General features: G+C 42.3%; 1 protein-coding gene across 4 annotated transcripts in view; it reads right to left on the bottom strand.

The window, feature by feature from the left end:
• FLNA (filamin A) overlaps positions 1 to 12,567 on the bottom strand; it is a 96,828-nt gene extending 84,261 nt beyond the window's left edge. For all 4 annotated transcript variants that reach the window (XM_073639860.1, XM_073639862.1, XM_073639861.1 and 1 more), the window contains exon 1: positions 12,377 to 12,567. The gene's annotated coding sequence lies outside the window, so the exon portion shown is untranslated. The remainder of the gene's footprint in view (positions 1 to 12,376) is intronic.
• Positions 12,568 to 13,614: the final 1,047 nt, after the last annotated feature.

The following is a 13,614-nucleotide window of genomic DNA, read 5'->3' as shown; positions in this document are numbered from 1 at the left end:
GACAGCGTCTGTCCCTGGCTGGAGTGGGGAGGGGGGAGGAATATCCCAGTGGTGTAGGAGCAGACAGGGGAGGGACTCTGGGCATAGGTAGGAGCCCATTGGGTGCTGGTCACCTGGGCTCGGGTGTCAGAAGGGAGTATAAAAGGTGGGCACCATCTTAGTTCAGTGTTCAGTTCAGAGAGGAGCTCAGCCAGAGAGGGCTGACAGGGAGCTGTGGCTCAGTCTGGGCCCAGCTCCAGAGGCAAGCCTGGAGTGGAGGCCTGAGACAGCAGAAAGAGAAAGGAGGCAAGAAACACCAGGAAAGGCCCAGAGACGCAAGAGAGGAGGGAACCCTAAGATCCCACGAGATAATGGGTGAAGGGTTGGCAGAACAGGGTGCCGGATCCCAAACTGGTGGAGGCCAATTATCCTTAGCCAGAAACCGGAGGTCGTGGTCAAGTCTTGGCGCGACCCCTCACCATATCCACCAGGAAGGCATACCGTATAGGGTCAGGGAAACCGGGAAAGGTTTCGCCACCAGAAGGCCCGAGGGAGCTGGACAAAGGTGGGTCCCTGGTGGGGACGGCCAGAGAAAGGAAAGAGAGGGAAGCCCTGAACCACACTCCGGAATTGCCTGGGAGTTGACCGAGTCCCTCCCCTGGTGAACGCAGCACGGCTCAGGTGGTCACTCTTGGCCGAAGTGATCTGAACACCAACAGTGAGTAAAGCTTTGGAAACTGCACTTCAAGCCTCTGTGTTTCATCGCCGCACCTGCACCATCAGTACTGGGACACCCACACCATCACTCCCATCATCATCTCCACAATAGCTGCCCTGAGGCAATACTCCTCCCGTGGGGAGTCATCCCACTCTCAGCTGCGCAAATAACATCAGCCTCAGCGGTCTGCAGTGCAGCGGCGGTCCCCACTGACCGCAATCCACGGGTGGCGTAGTCGAACTCTATAACATCTTATTCTAAGTTCTGCCACTTGGTTTGACACCCTGGGCACGGACCGGGTCACCGCCAAGAGGACTACTACCCCTATCAGATCCGGCTCCGGGTATTCCCCGCATGCGCAACGCTGCCCAACATGGCCCAGGGGGCGCGTCACATTCACTTTGCTTGAAGATTGTCATTGTGTTGGGAGATTATTTCAGCGTGAAAATCAGCATCAGATCCTGAGTGACTGAGCAGAGGATTGTGTTGAGAAATAAGGATAGACTGACTTGTTTTGTAGCAAAGCTGCAGCACCTCAGGCACTGGCATGTCATGTATTATCTCTGTGTGTGAAGACAGTACGGGATTAGCTGTGGCATGCAGCGCGCTTAGCAAACTGTACATTATTAATACTGTAGCTGAATTACATCATCGATCAAAAATGCTAAACTGTAGTCATGATCTGAGAACTAAAGCCGGCGAGCTCAGGAATGTGAAAAAAACCTGCTGATATGTTTTATATACCTATTGTGCGCTGTTAACCAGGTACCTGGCCTATGTCTGTGTCCTCCTGTAGCAACATGATGTGGAATATAGACTGAAAGTTCTGTGCCTCCAGCAAACTGTGCACACGACGCTCGCTTACAAGAGAAGTTTACATAATGCTCCAATGGCACGGGGATACGCGACAAAGCTTCCTAGCAGATATATCATCCTATAGCTATGGTCACACAAGCGTAGATTTTCTCTTCCGAGAGAATCAGGTCAATTATGGTAATGACTCGCCAGTCAAACTCTGATTCGAGTTTAATCCAAGTGTCAGCATAGTGTGATCCGATTCTCTCGGCTGAGAGAATAGTAGCACAGGTGAGGAGAAGATGGAGAACAAAATTTATCTATCTTCTCCATTGTGTGAATCTGCGGAAATTGGACTGCACTTGGCTGTCATCCGAGTGCAGTCTGATGATTTCCACGCACCCAAAAACTTGAATGAGTAAGTGCGCTCCAATGTGCGCTGCAAATCGCAGCATGCTGCAATTTTTTTTTCCTCATGCCAAATCATAAGACATCGGATAGCACTCGTCCGAAGTATTTGCCAGTTTGAGCAAGCCCTATAAGTAGTAAAGAAAAAAAAAGCAGAGAAAACTGCTTTTTATAATATATATATATATATATATATATATACACATAAAGTAAAAAGCTAATTTAGAGGGGGGTGCTATTTATGATTTAAGAAAATGCCATGAATTTCATGCGTCTTTTATAAGCTTTTTTTGGGTTACACTTTTATTTATTCATGATCATGCATTTTCTTAATTCCTGTAGAGAAGTACAAGGAAAAATACAGGAAAAAAATGACATACCCATTGCATGCTGCATTTTAAAAAAGATAAATACCAAGGATCAACAAAAGTGGTGCAAAAGTGTGTGTGTGTGTGTGTGTGTGTGTGTGTGTGTATATATATATATATATATATATATATATAATTATACACACATACGGTTTGTAGTGTATTTACAGACTTCCTAGTGACTTGCAGACTTATATGGATGCAGTGTTTTTTTTGCCTCCCCAAAAAACTGCAACGTACACCCCCAGGAAAAAAATCCTCAGCAAAAAGGGGGGTTGGTGTTGTCACACTGACTTATATTTTATGGGTCTTTTCAAATCAGTTTTTTTGCTAACCAATGGTTTACATGAAAAAAAATGGAGACCTGTCCGACTTTGGTCTGATTTGCAGACCAAACTCGCCCATTCATTCAATAAATAGAGAATAACTTTCATACGTGACTCTGGCAAAGAAAATTTCTACACAAGGGATCTGTGAATCTGCATCTTACTCTTCTTCAGGATACATTGATTCACACTGACCAGATTTAGTGCCGCTTACTACAATCGGGCTCCCAGTTTCAAGGGCCACTCGGCGGTGCAAATAGTTGACACAACAATTGCTAATTAAAGGGAATCTGTCAGCAAATTTTTGCTATGTAATCTGACAGCAGCATGAGGTAGGGACAGAGACACTGATTCCAGTGATGTACCACTTAGTTTACTGGGTGCAGCAGTTTTGCTACAATCACAGTTTTCTCAGCTGCAGATCTATCAAAGCTCAGAATGCTGAGCCCTGTGTAACCCCGCCCACACCACTGATTGGCTGCTTTCTGCATACATTGTTTAGTGATAGAAAGCCGCCAATCACTCGTGGGGGTTTGGTTGGGCCAGGAGGCATGAGACACCTAGTCTTATAATGATAATCTCCTGCTGATAAAACACTGATTGTATTGAAACAGCAGAACAGTTAGTGACACATCACTGGAATTAGGATATCAGCCCCTATATCATGGTGCTCTCAGATTACGTAGCAAAAACCTGGTGACTGATTCCCTATAAGAACATCTTGTAGAATTATTCTGTGTCTGGGCTGTTATTGGACATTTAGCTGTAATACCTGACATAACCCATAGACAAAAGTGGCACTATTTCTGGAGAAAACAACCATGTTTTTCTACTCCCATACAAGCCATTTACCAGTCAGTAACTACTACCATATGTTAGTTCCTAAAGCAGAACACTAATATTTTAGCAAACAGAACAGTTTGTCACTGATTGCCAATGTGAATCAACAGTAAAATTTGGAGAACCACAATCATTGTTTTTCTGTTCAGTTCTGCTTGTCCAATGTGAATGATGACTTCTCTGGCTCTGGAAAAGTCTTAGTAATGCTGAAGGTCAACAGGGAAGAGTAAAAATGTGTTTGGTGGGAACAGAAAAAAAAAACATACCAAAAGCCTTTCTCATACTAAACACGGTTTTGAGAAGGGTTACTCAGAGTTGCCCCCATTTCTCAGATATTATTTGCTTGGTGTCCAGTGTTTGAGACATCACAGAAAAATCGTTGGGTGTAATCTACACCCTTTCATCAATCACTACTGCCGAAATGACTATAATACCAGCAATGTTTTCTGATTTACTATTCATTTTTTTTTTTTACTTTTCATCCAAAGCAGTAGTATCAATATTTTGTTCACCATTTCTCTAACAGAAAAAAATGTTTCCAAGTCTTCAATAAACTTTTAATAACATTTTTCTTTGCTACTTTCATTATTATTCAATTATGTGTTAAAAGAGCGCTTCATACATTATGTGAACAAAGAAATCTGCAGACAATTTCCATAGATGAATGACATAATATCTATGTATAAATGTCATTACCCCATAGGATAGAAATGCTGCATTAGTAGACGTAGCTACCCTGATGAGTCTTGTAACATGACTAGAGACTAGATGCCCATCTACAGACTGCTGTTCCACTGTCTGGCTGGATGAGATGCCCTAGATGCAGTCTGAGAGCCTGTCCACTTCCAAAACTAAGTCAAGGCCATCTCACTCAGCCAGCTAAACCCTTCCCGGACCGGAGGGGTACCTCTCTTTGCTCCCCTAATATCCCTAAAGGACATAAGTGAGTCAATTATTAGGATGCTAGTCAGTAGTCCATGGCTGCCAGATGAAAGCCTCCCACTTGCCTCATCTGATTAGTAGGCCCCAGGAAACACCATGCCTGAACCATACCGCAACGACGACGTTGCACCAGGCTTCAAATCAGAAGAGGAGCCGGGGAATTCAGTAGGTAGGAGGCAGGTTCCAGACTTTTACTGATGTGGCTGCGGGACCAGGATCCTGTGAATTTATCAGCTTCTCTCTAATCCCTAGTTAAGTTCCTTGTAAAATTCACAATCTATCCTCCCTCTGATAGCACATTTTAGGGATCATTTCTTAGAAAAACCTTGCAATATGCTTATTGCGTATGTAAGTAATAGTATTTTCTGCCTGGCTTTGTGCGGGTTTCCTCCGAGTATAACTGGTTTCCTCCCATATACTGATGGGTTAAAGACTTCCTCTGAAACGTGCCCTGGTGTGGTCTGTCTGCACGAGATATGACAAAATTAGATTGAGCCATACATAGTAGAGGCAAAAACATCAGTGGATATGTTCTTGGTACCCCTTTAAAGGAATATCTAGTGAATATAACTCCTTTCCATTCCACGTATCTATCTATGGTCAGCCAATCATTATATAAATGTTTGGCTGGCTCCGGTGGTATAAACAACCCCTTTAAATGTCTGAATCTATGTCAGAGGTCCAGAAGCTTTTGTCCCTTTTTAATCACAACTATGGGTTGTGAGCCAAATTAGACTCCTAGGCCACTGGTTGCAGATCAACTATGCCTATTATTGGTGTAGTGTGCGGAGACCACAACCACAGTGGAAGCTGCTTCATATTCTATGGGTGTGAAAAATTTCTAGTTTCCCATCCGCGGTCAATATGATCCAGGATGGCATGACCAGTACTAAGGAATCTTCTCTGAGTGGCTGGCAAGTGACGCACGGAAGCAGTGTGTGCCCGATGTCCAACAAGCACTCTGCTTACTCGAGAGTAAGATGACAAACCGCTCATCATCATCATGATTATACTGAGTGTTTAATCATCTCGATTGACATACTACTGTGCACTGCATAGGCAGCAAAGTCATTTTAGCTGCTGCCCTCTGCGTTCATCATTGAGAGAGCAACAGAGATGCTATATGACCGGCTGTATAGCTTTTAGTAAATAAAGACTAAGGCCACGACCCCACTATCAGTATTCGGTCAGTGTTCGGTCAGTATTTTTTCTCAGAAGTGGGAGCCAAAACCAGGAGTGGGTGATAAATGCAGAATTGGTGACTTGTTTCTATTCTACCTTTTCTCTGATTGTTCCTGACCTGGTTTTGGCTCCCACTCCTGAGAAAAAATACTGACTGAATACTGATAGTGGGGCCGTGGCCTTATAGTGAAGACTGTAGAGGGCATTTCTCGTGGCACTGGACTCAATTGGGGTAATAAATTCAGGGCGGTGGAGCCAATGATTGCTGAGCTCTGGATATAAACCAGGGTGCAGGGCAGGAAGACCGAGATGATTACAAATGTGGGTAGAAGGTATTGGGCTGGAGGAAGGGAAAATATTCAGTTTTTTGTTTTTTTCTCAGTTTAAAGGAACAGATAAATGGTATTTATGTGCAAAAAGGATATATACGTTATATTAATAATGCAAATGATATTGGAGGGAAGCCACTCATTAATATGGAGTGCATCTGGGTTCTGTTTTGTGTCAGTTTTTAAAATGGGGAAAAAAAGTCCAGCATGCAGAACTTTTTCTACTGTTCTGAAAACTGTCACAAAGTGGAACCCAAATGAACCCCACAATAACCAATGGGGCATTATTTGCTTCCAATTGCATAACCGATGCAAATTGATACTTTTGTACATGAATTCCATTTATTCCTCTTACCCGAACAGACAAAGGGAATGTACAGAAATTTGACTTTAATTACATCAGTATTTTCTTAAAATACATGTGCTTGGGGACTAAGGGGTTCAAATACTGCACTGGAGGAAGGGATGTAGGGAGTGTTAATGGCCCACAGGTTAGGGGGCACAAAATAATTGCCTTGCACCAAGTGCTGGCAACCCACGCTAAGCCACTGGCTATTATAGGTGTACACTTCTCATGAGGGACGCACTTTCAGATTCAGCCATATGGATGAATTGGGGACATTCCTGGAATTTAGCAGTATAGAAATTCTATCAAAAAATATTATAAGAATTGCAGAATCAGGTTAAATTTATATAATATATAATATAAATTTATACACAAGATAAGGCTTTCCTTGATTTTTTGCTTACACAAGAACACAGACACATTGTCAGTTCTCAGTATTTCATGAGTGATTTTCATATATGAAAAAAATGAATAAATTGCGAAGCTTCTCCTATTCATTACCATTTCCATCATGGACGGCAGACTGATAACGTCCGTGATTTTCACAGAACTATAGACTTGTATGGGTAATTTTAATCCATGATGCCAATCAAAAATAGACATGTCTTTGTGATTTATATGTTAGGTGCACGGTCTGCAAAAAAAAAACAACACATTCTTCTAAACCGGTTGGGTTAAAAAGGGCATGCGTTCTTATAGAACACGTTTGTGAGAAAAGGACGTCTTAAGTAATGTTAAATAGGTTCCTATGACCAGCTGCTCAACATCTACATTGTGAGATATAAGGCACCGCTGCTTGACACGTATTATGTAGGCACCCTATTTAATTGGACGGGTCCATGATACTTTCCAGGTGTGCCAACGACCTGGCTTGGGGCTGACAGACGGTTGGTGCCTTTAACCCCTTTCCTATAAATTAAAGATGTTGCATTAATTTGTGTACGAGTCCCTTTTCTGCTTATAAACTGCTTACAAGGATGAGACTTTTATTTTCAGTCTGCATTTTGCTTCCTCCATATAATGTTCTGCTGTAACAAAATTATAATTAGTGACTTTTTTCTTCACCCTGAAAAAGCAGATTTCCCTTCCAAAGAACAAAAAAAGAAGGAATGAAAGCTTAGTAACACTCAGCCTCATGTGGTGTGCCCGATACGGAGACCTCAACTTAATTGCCGAATATTATTAGAGCACCACAACATTTCCTTCAGGAAAACGCTGACCTCATCACACTGACAGAACCCAGAAGAGGTCAGGGCAGGGTGCAGCTCGAACATGGAATTCAGGGGAGGAAACTCAAAGGGAACAAGACCGCTGAAATGTTCTCATTGCAGCCAGAGATCCAGCTATTTAAAGCTTGGACGCTAATGCCTTTTCAATATAAGGGGCTTTATTGGCAGGAAACATGGTGGCTCAGTGGTTTGCACTGTTGTTTTACAGCAGCATTGGAGACCTGGGTTTGATTCGACCAAGGGAAACAACAGCATGGAACTTGTAGTTCCCATGATTTTTTTTTTGTGTGTGGGTTAGGGAACACCACATTAGTAAAAGTTTTGCAAAACACAATGATCATGTAAACCATCAACATATCGTCAGTGATGTTCAAGAACCGGCTACAGAAAGTTAAAGCCTATTAAAGAGAATCTATCACCAGATTTTAGGGGCAGAGACCCGGATTCCAGAGATGTATCACTTACTGAGCTGCTAGGTGCATTTTTGACAAAATCCCTGTTTTCTCTATTGTCAATCTAGCAGTGCTGAGAATGCTGAGCTCTGTATAACCCTGCCCACACCTCTGATTGGCAGCTTCCTGTGTACATTGTCAGCAAGTTGCCAATCAGTGGTGGAGGCGGGGCTACACAGAGCAGGAGGACTACATGGCATGAGACAACTAGTCCTCTAGTGATATTCTCCTGCTGATAAAACACTGATTTTATTGAAACCACAAATAGCAGCCCAGTAAGTGACACATCACTGGAATCAGGGTCTTAGGCCCCACATCATACAGCTCTCAGATAACATAGCAAAAACCTGCTGACAGATTCCCTTTAAATGAAGAATGGATAGATACAACTTTTTAGTAGTATGTATTAAGTAGTATCTCCACAAAAAAAATCAAGATATTGGTTTCAGGTCTAGTTGTGTTAGCGAGAGAAAGTTACCCAGTCACATTCACAGCAGATTTCCTTATGCTTTGTGTTGGTGGGATTAGTGCTGGCTTAGGGTTAAATGTTTTATTTGTGTCTTATCCTTTACATAGATCAGGCACCCCAACAGTGAAATCATGATCTCTATTGTACAGTACAAATGACTGGCATAACTAATGCATCAGCCATGTCATACGCCCTCTATTGGAAAGAATGCATGAAATGTTGACTGTGGTATGTGATATTGCAAGAAGCAATATTAGAAGCAAGTGGTGGCAAACGTTCATCCATATGTATAGCACATGGGGTGTAACTGATACATGAAGTACATAATTCTTACCAAACCGTTGTTTTGAAGCATCCGTAGATAAAAACGCCCGTAGTACTCTTTTTCAGAAATCTCCTCAATCACAAAAAAATCAATTGAGCAAAACAATAACTAGAAATCAAATATGAGGGGAGATGCAGCTGCAGTTTCCCAGTGGAAAGAAGCATCAGGGGTGAGGTGGAGTAGCAGGGAAAGACATATATTTCTTACATCAATATGGAGACCGTACCCACTCAGCCGACATGAATATGAAAAGTTGGACTTCCCAAAAAACTGAGAAAGAGAGTAGTACAGTAAGTCTCAAAATATGCAGGTCATGTAAAATATTTCTTGTTGCACAAAATATATTCTGTATCAAGAGCTGCTTATAGGGAGATCTTTAAGCTGGCCAAACACATAATATGGCTACAACCCTGGTTTGGCCAACAGCTATGTCTCCTGACTTCCCCATGCACAGGAATGCTCGGACTAGCCAGAATCATCTGGCAGTGGCTTATTTTTCTGCTGAACTAAAAAATCGGGGGTCTAAATTCCAACCGCCAGTCCTCATGTGTCACGGCATAATCTGTTGGAGACAGTCAGGATGCCCCCAAACACATTAAATGGTTGGCTGATCATGTTGAAATCGGCTGACTTATCTAATGTGTATGGGGGTCTTTATTCTGGTTACATTTAACCCAAGTGTTTGGTCATCCTTGAAAAGTATGGTCACTTTGGATATGACAAAAGAGCAGAATAGTGATATGATCGGTATAGTACAGTCATAGTTATCAAGGGTGGACATCATTTAAAAAAGGCACCAACGTTGCCTAGGCCTAAAATTCCTGACAGATTGTAATACATCAAATTGAGAAGAGATTGATTGTTCAAGTATATATACAGTATATATTAATATATTAATATATACATTACGTTATTGTACTAAATAACTTATTCATCATGTGTGAAGAAAGCAAGAGACACAATTTATCTTCAAAGGGTTTTCTCATGTTCTATCTTCAGGAGTGCATCGCTCCCCTGCCTCCTTGAATGCAGGAGGTGGTGTGCTCCTGATGATTGATGGTTCGCTTGCCTGAGCTGCAGGTCCGAACTGTGCGGTCTACGAAGCTGCAAACAGAGGCAACTTTGCCTCTGCAGCATCGGAGGAGCCTCAGCTTTGCCTCGGCAGCATCGGAGGAGCCTCAGCTTTGCCTCGGCAGCATCGGAGGAGCCTCAGCTTTGACTCTGCAGCATTGGAGGAATGTCCGCTTTAGTCTCAGCAGAATCAGAAGAGCCTCAGCTTTGCCTGTGCAGCAATCCGGCCATCTTCATAGCAGCCCTTGCACACTTTATTGTAAAGAGCTTGTAAGAGCTGCGCTCCTTGCCTAGGAGACTGGCCACTTCTGATAGACTGCATAAGTGGAAAGTAAACTGCAACATTAAAAAAAACCTCCAATCTTGAGAATGGAGATTATTTTTAGTAAAATGATAATTTGTTTTACAAGCACTTTTAACTATTCATGAAGATGAGAAAACCCCTTTACATCCAGCCGCTAAACCCTTTTGCGGCTTGAGTCTTTTCCTTATGATGTCATGATGAAGTTATACTGAACACTAGGGTTACACAATTACCCAGTAAAATAAACATTGCCTTTTACATGCGCTTCCTTTCAGATACAAGAATGTGCCCCCCCCCGCCTTCCTCCTGCAACAATACCCATCAACATTAGCTGGTCGTGCAAAGAAGAGACCATCAGTACATAGCAGATGCCCTGGTATTGCTCCTATGCCATAAAAAATAATTGTAATGAGACTTCTGGGACGAGTCCGACATGAACACCTCTGAGTATATGAAGTTTTAAAGTGTTTGATTTAAAGGTCACAGAAGACAAGTCAGGAATAACATGTTTGCTTTGTCTTGCAGTATAGAGAGCTGCTTGTCTGTTCATCTGCTCCATGTACTGTAACGTGTGGACTCCTTTCTGATTCAGTGGATGATGACATTGGAATGCTAATAGAAATGTATAGTTGTCATCTTCACTGCCTGCCAGTCATCCCTGGTGTCTTGCAGCTCTGGGGTCCTGGGTTCGTATGCAATCTGGACAACATCTCCCTGGAGTTTGTATGTTTCCTTGTATTTGTGTTGATTTCATCCCACAATACAAAAACAAACTACTTTCCTATGACATTCGCCCTGGAGTGTATATAAACTCTTGAATATGTTGGCGCCATATAAATCAAGGGAAATAAATAAATGCTTACTTAGGATTTAAACAGATGCAAAAGCACCACTTTTCTGAATAAGGGGCAACACATTTGCCACTCCCGGTTATCTTTTCTCACTGGAATAACTTGACATGAGGGTTTGAATCTCAAAATTAAGGAAAAATTTAAGCGTCAGCCATTTGGTAACGAGCAATAGCCACTCTGATAATTTTCAAGTTGGACCCTTTTTGTGCAATGTTAATAAAGTCCTCACCTCTGGAATCCATTTATTTTTTTCTGTAGCAAAATACATGACATTACATCAAGAAGGCTGTGATCAAACATGTAACTCCACACCCTAAATCAGAGTCATCTTCCATGCATGTCTAAGGCGAATGGGGAACTACAAGTTCCTGCATGCCTCCTTCTTACGGGATATACTACAGCTACATGTGATTTCTTCTAAGACTATAAAGGCTTTTAAAGAAAGGCAGTTCCAGATATCTATGGGTACCTTTTGGATTTTCACCTATCAGTGACACTCACAGGTAGCCTTTATTGCTTAGGAGTCGTCTCCAGTATATTATGAGTTAAGGGAGTAGCCACAAGAAGCTGGTCTGTTATAATCTCTCTATATGTGCATACTAGTCTCTTTTTTTTATAATGGGGGGGGGGGGGGTCTCACTATTGGGAAACCCACTGATCTGAACTTCCAGAACTGCAGTACAATTACCGACATCACACAATTAGTTAACTTTCCAAACTTGTCAAAGAGAAGAAATCCAGCCAAGCAGTGAAGTGTTCAGGTCTCCCTGGATTACCTATTATGGATGTCATAGGTGCATAAGGGTCTCCACTGTTACAGCTTATCCCAGCCTTTAGAGGGTGGGCTTACAAATGACAAGGTGACCCACCAATCTGCCAAATTCATCATCAGGACATTTGTAGGTTCTCTGCATTCACAGTACATACTTCCACAGCACCAAATGTACCTATAGGTCATAGGGGGTGTTCAGCGTAGAAATCTTGGGATCGTCGTAAAAGATTCTAGAAATCCGCTCTTTTTGCTCATTTACACACAGCGATTATCCATACAATTAGACATTTTTTATTGCACTTTAACTGAGTGGCGCCTTATTCTTATTATTACCTTACAGAGGTCATAAAAAAGACCTTTTTTTCTGTAATGACACTCTGTGACCCAACTCATTAGCTGTCACACTCAACAGATCATTTCTGCCAGCGATCAGGTGCTGGGTTTGTATGTAGTTTCCAATGCAGTGTGACAGCTGGGACAGCTCAGTGCGCACAGAAGACGCTGCGTCAAATCGCATCTGCACAAGGATAGCTGCGCAAAAGCGCATCTCCACAGTCCACACCTGTGAGTGCTAAGACTGGGTATAAGAAATGCCAAGCAAGGAAGGAGCCTGCTGTGGGCTGAAGGGATGGCACCGGGCATTACACAGTGTCCTGGACAATTCTCTTACCTTTCCTTTCTGCAACTAGATGAAGCGGAGGGGTCGGGCTGCTCCGTCTGCGCTTCCCTGTGTGCTCCTCTCAGTACAGGGGATAATGCCTCACAGTTCCCCTGTCAATTGAATTACACCCCCTTGATGTCTCCTCTCTCTCTCTCCCTCCGAGATTGAGAAAGCCTTAATTGGTAAAATAGCAAAGTGAAGAAGAGGGGGGAGTTTATGGCAGCCTGCAGTTTAGTAGAGAACCCCGCCTCCCCGAGCTTTGGGATGAGGTCAGCCTTCATTTTCTCAGAAGCCTGAATTTCTGCACAGCCTCAAGGCAAAAAATGGGATGCCTGCTCCTAAGGAATTTAACCCCTTCAAGAGGAGTGGGCATATAGTATTGGGCAAGCTGCTGCGCTGCAGGGGGCGAAGTGGCTTCTCCAAAATGCAGCTGTGTACCCAACCAGTGCCAATGCCAGGGCAGGATACCACAGTCCATGCAGTGACTGAACTCCTGGGATAATAACCATGTTCAGGAGATAATAATACTTACAGATGATAGTTTGTGCCTCCAGCAGACAGCTCAGTGCTTGTTGCTTACTTTTTAGTTGCTTTTTTTTTACCTGGGGCACATTTTTAATTACTAGTCCTTTTTCTTACACAAATTAAAGTGGCTGCTTGTGTTGAAAAAAAAAAAAAAGTTGGGGGATGTGTGGAGTGTCGCTTTTACAAAGTGCCATAATTGTATCAATATTAATAAATCTCCCCTATTATTTATATGGTAATAATATAGGATCTGTTATCCCAAAGCATGCTGTTCTAATTATTAACGATAACCCTCTCCAAACTTTGATCCAGCGCTCACATACATATTCAGGTCTTACATATCAGATCCATAGTAATTCTTAAAAAGGTTTAATTCAGTTTTCAATTTTTAATCAATAAATACTATATATTAAGGCTCATTCAGACTTCAGTATTTTCAACGTATGAGAAAAACAGTTTGATTATTCTGATCAAACTTTGATCAGACTATTATCTGAGTGTCATCAGGTTTTTCTCGTAAGAAAAAAAAGTTATCACCTTCTCTATTCTCTCTCAGTCTGTGAAAATTGGACCATCTTCTGGTGTCATCAGAGTGTGGTCTGATTTTTTTTTTTTCACGCAACCATTGACTGGCATTGGCAATTTTAATCCGACGCTTGGATCAAAATTGGACATGTCTCCGAAATTTTCCACCTGTTTCAGGAAAAAATTGGACATGTGAA

This window comes from Phyllobates terribilis, unplaced genomic scaffold, assembly GCF_046119375.1.
Source record: "Phyllobates terribilis strain yellow unplaced genomic scaffold, ASM4611937v1 Scaffold_7__3_contigs__length_470593459, whole genome shotgun sequence".
In the NCBI taxonomy this organism is placed as follows: Eukaryota; Metazoa; Chordata; class Amphibia; order Anura; family Dendrobatidae; genus Phyllobates; species Phyllobates terribilis.
The sequence above is the reverse complement of the archived record's forward strand: the minus strand, read 5'-3'. Positions and strand labels throughout refer to the sequence as shown.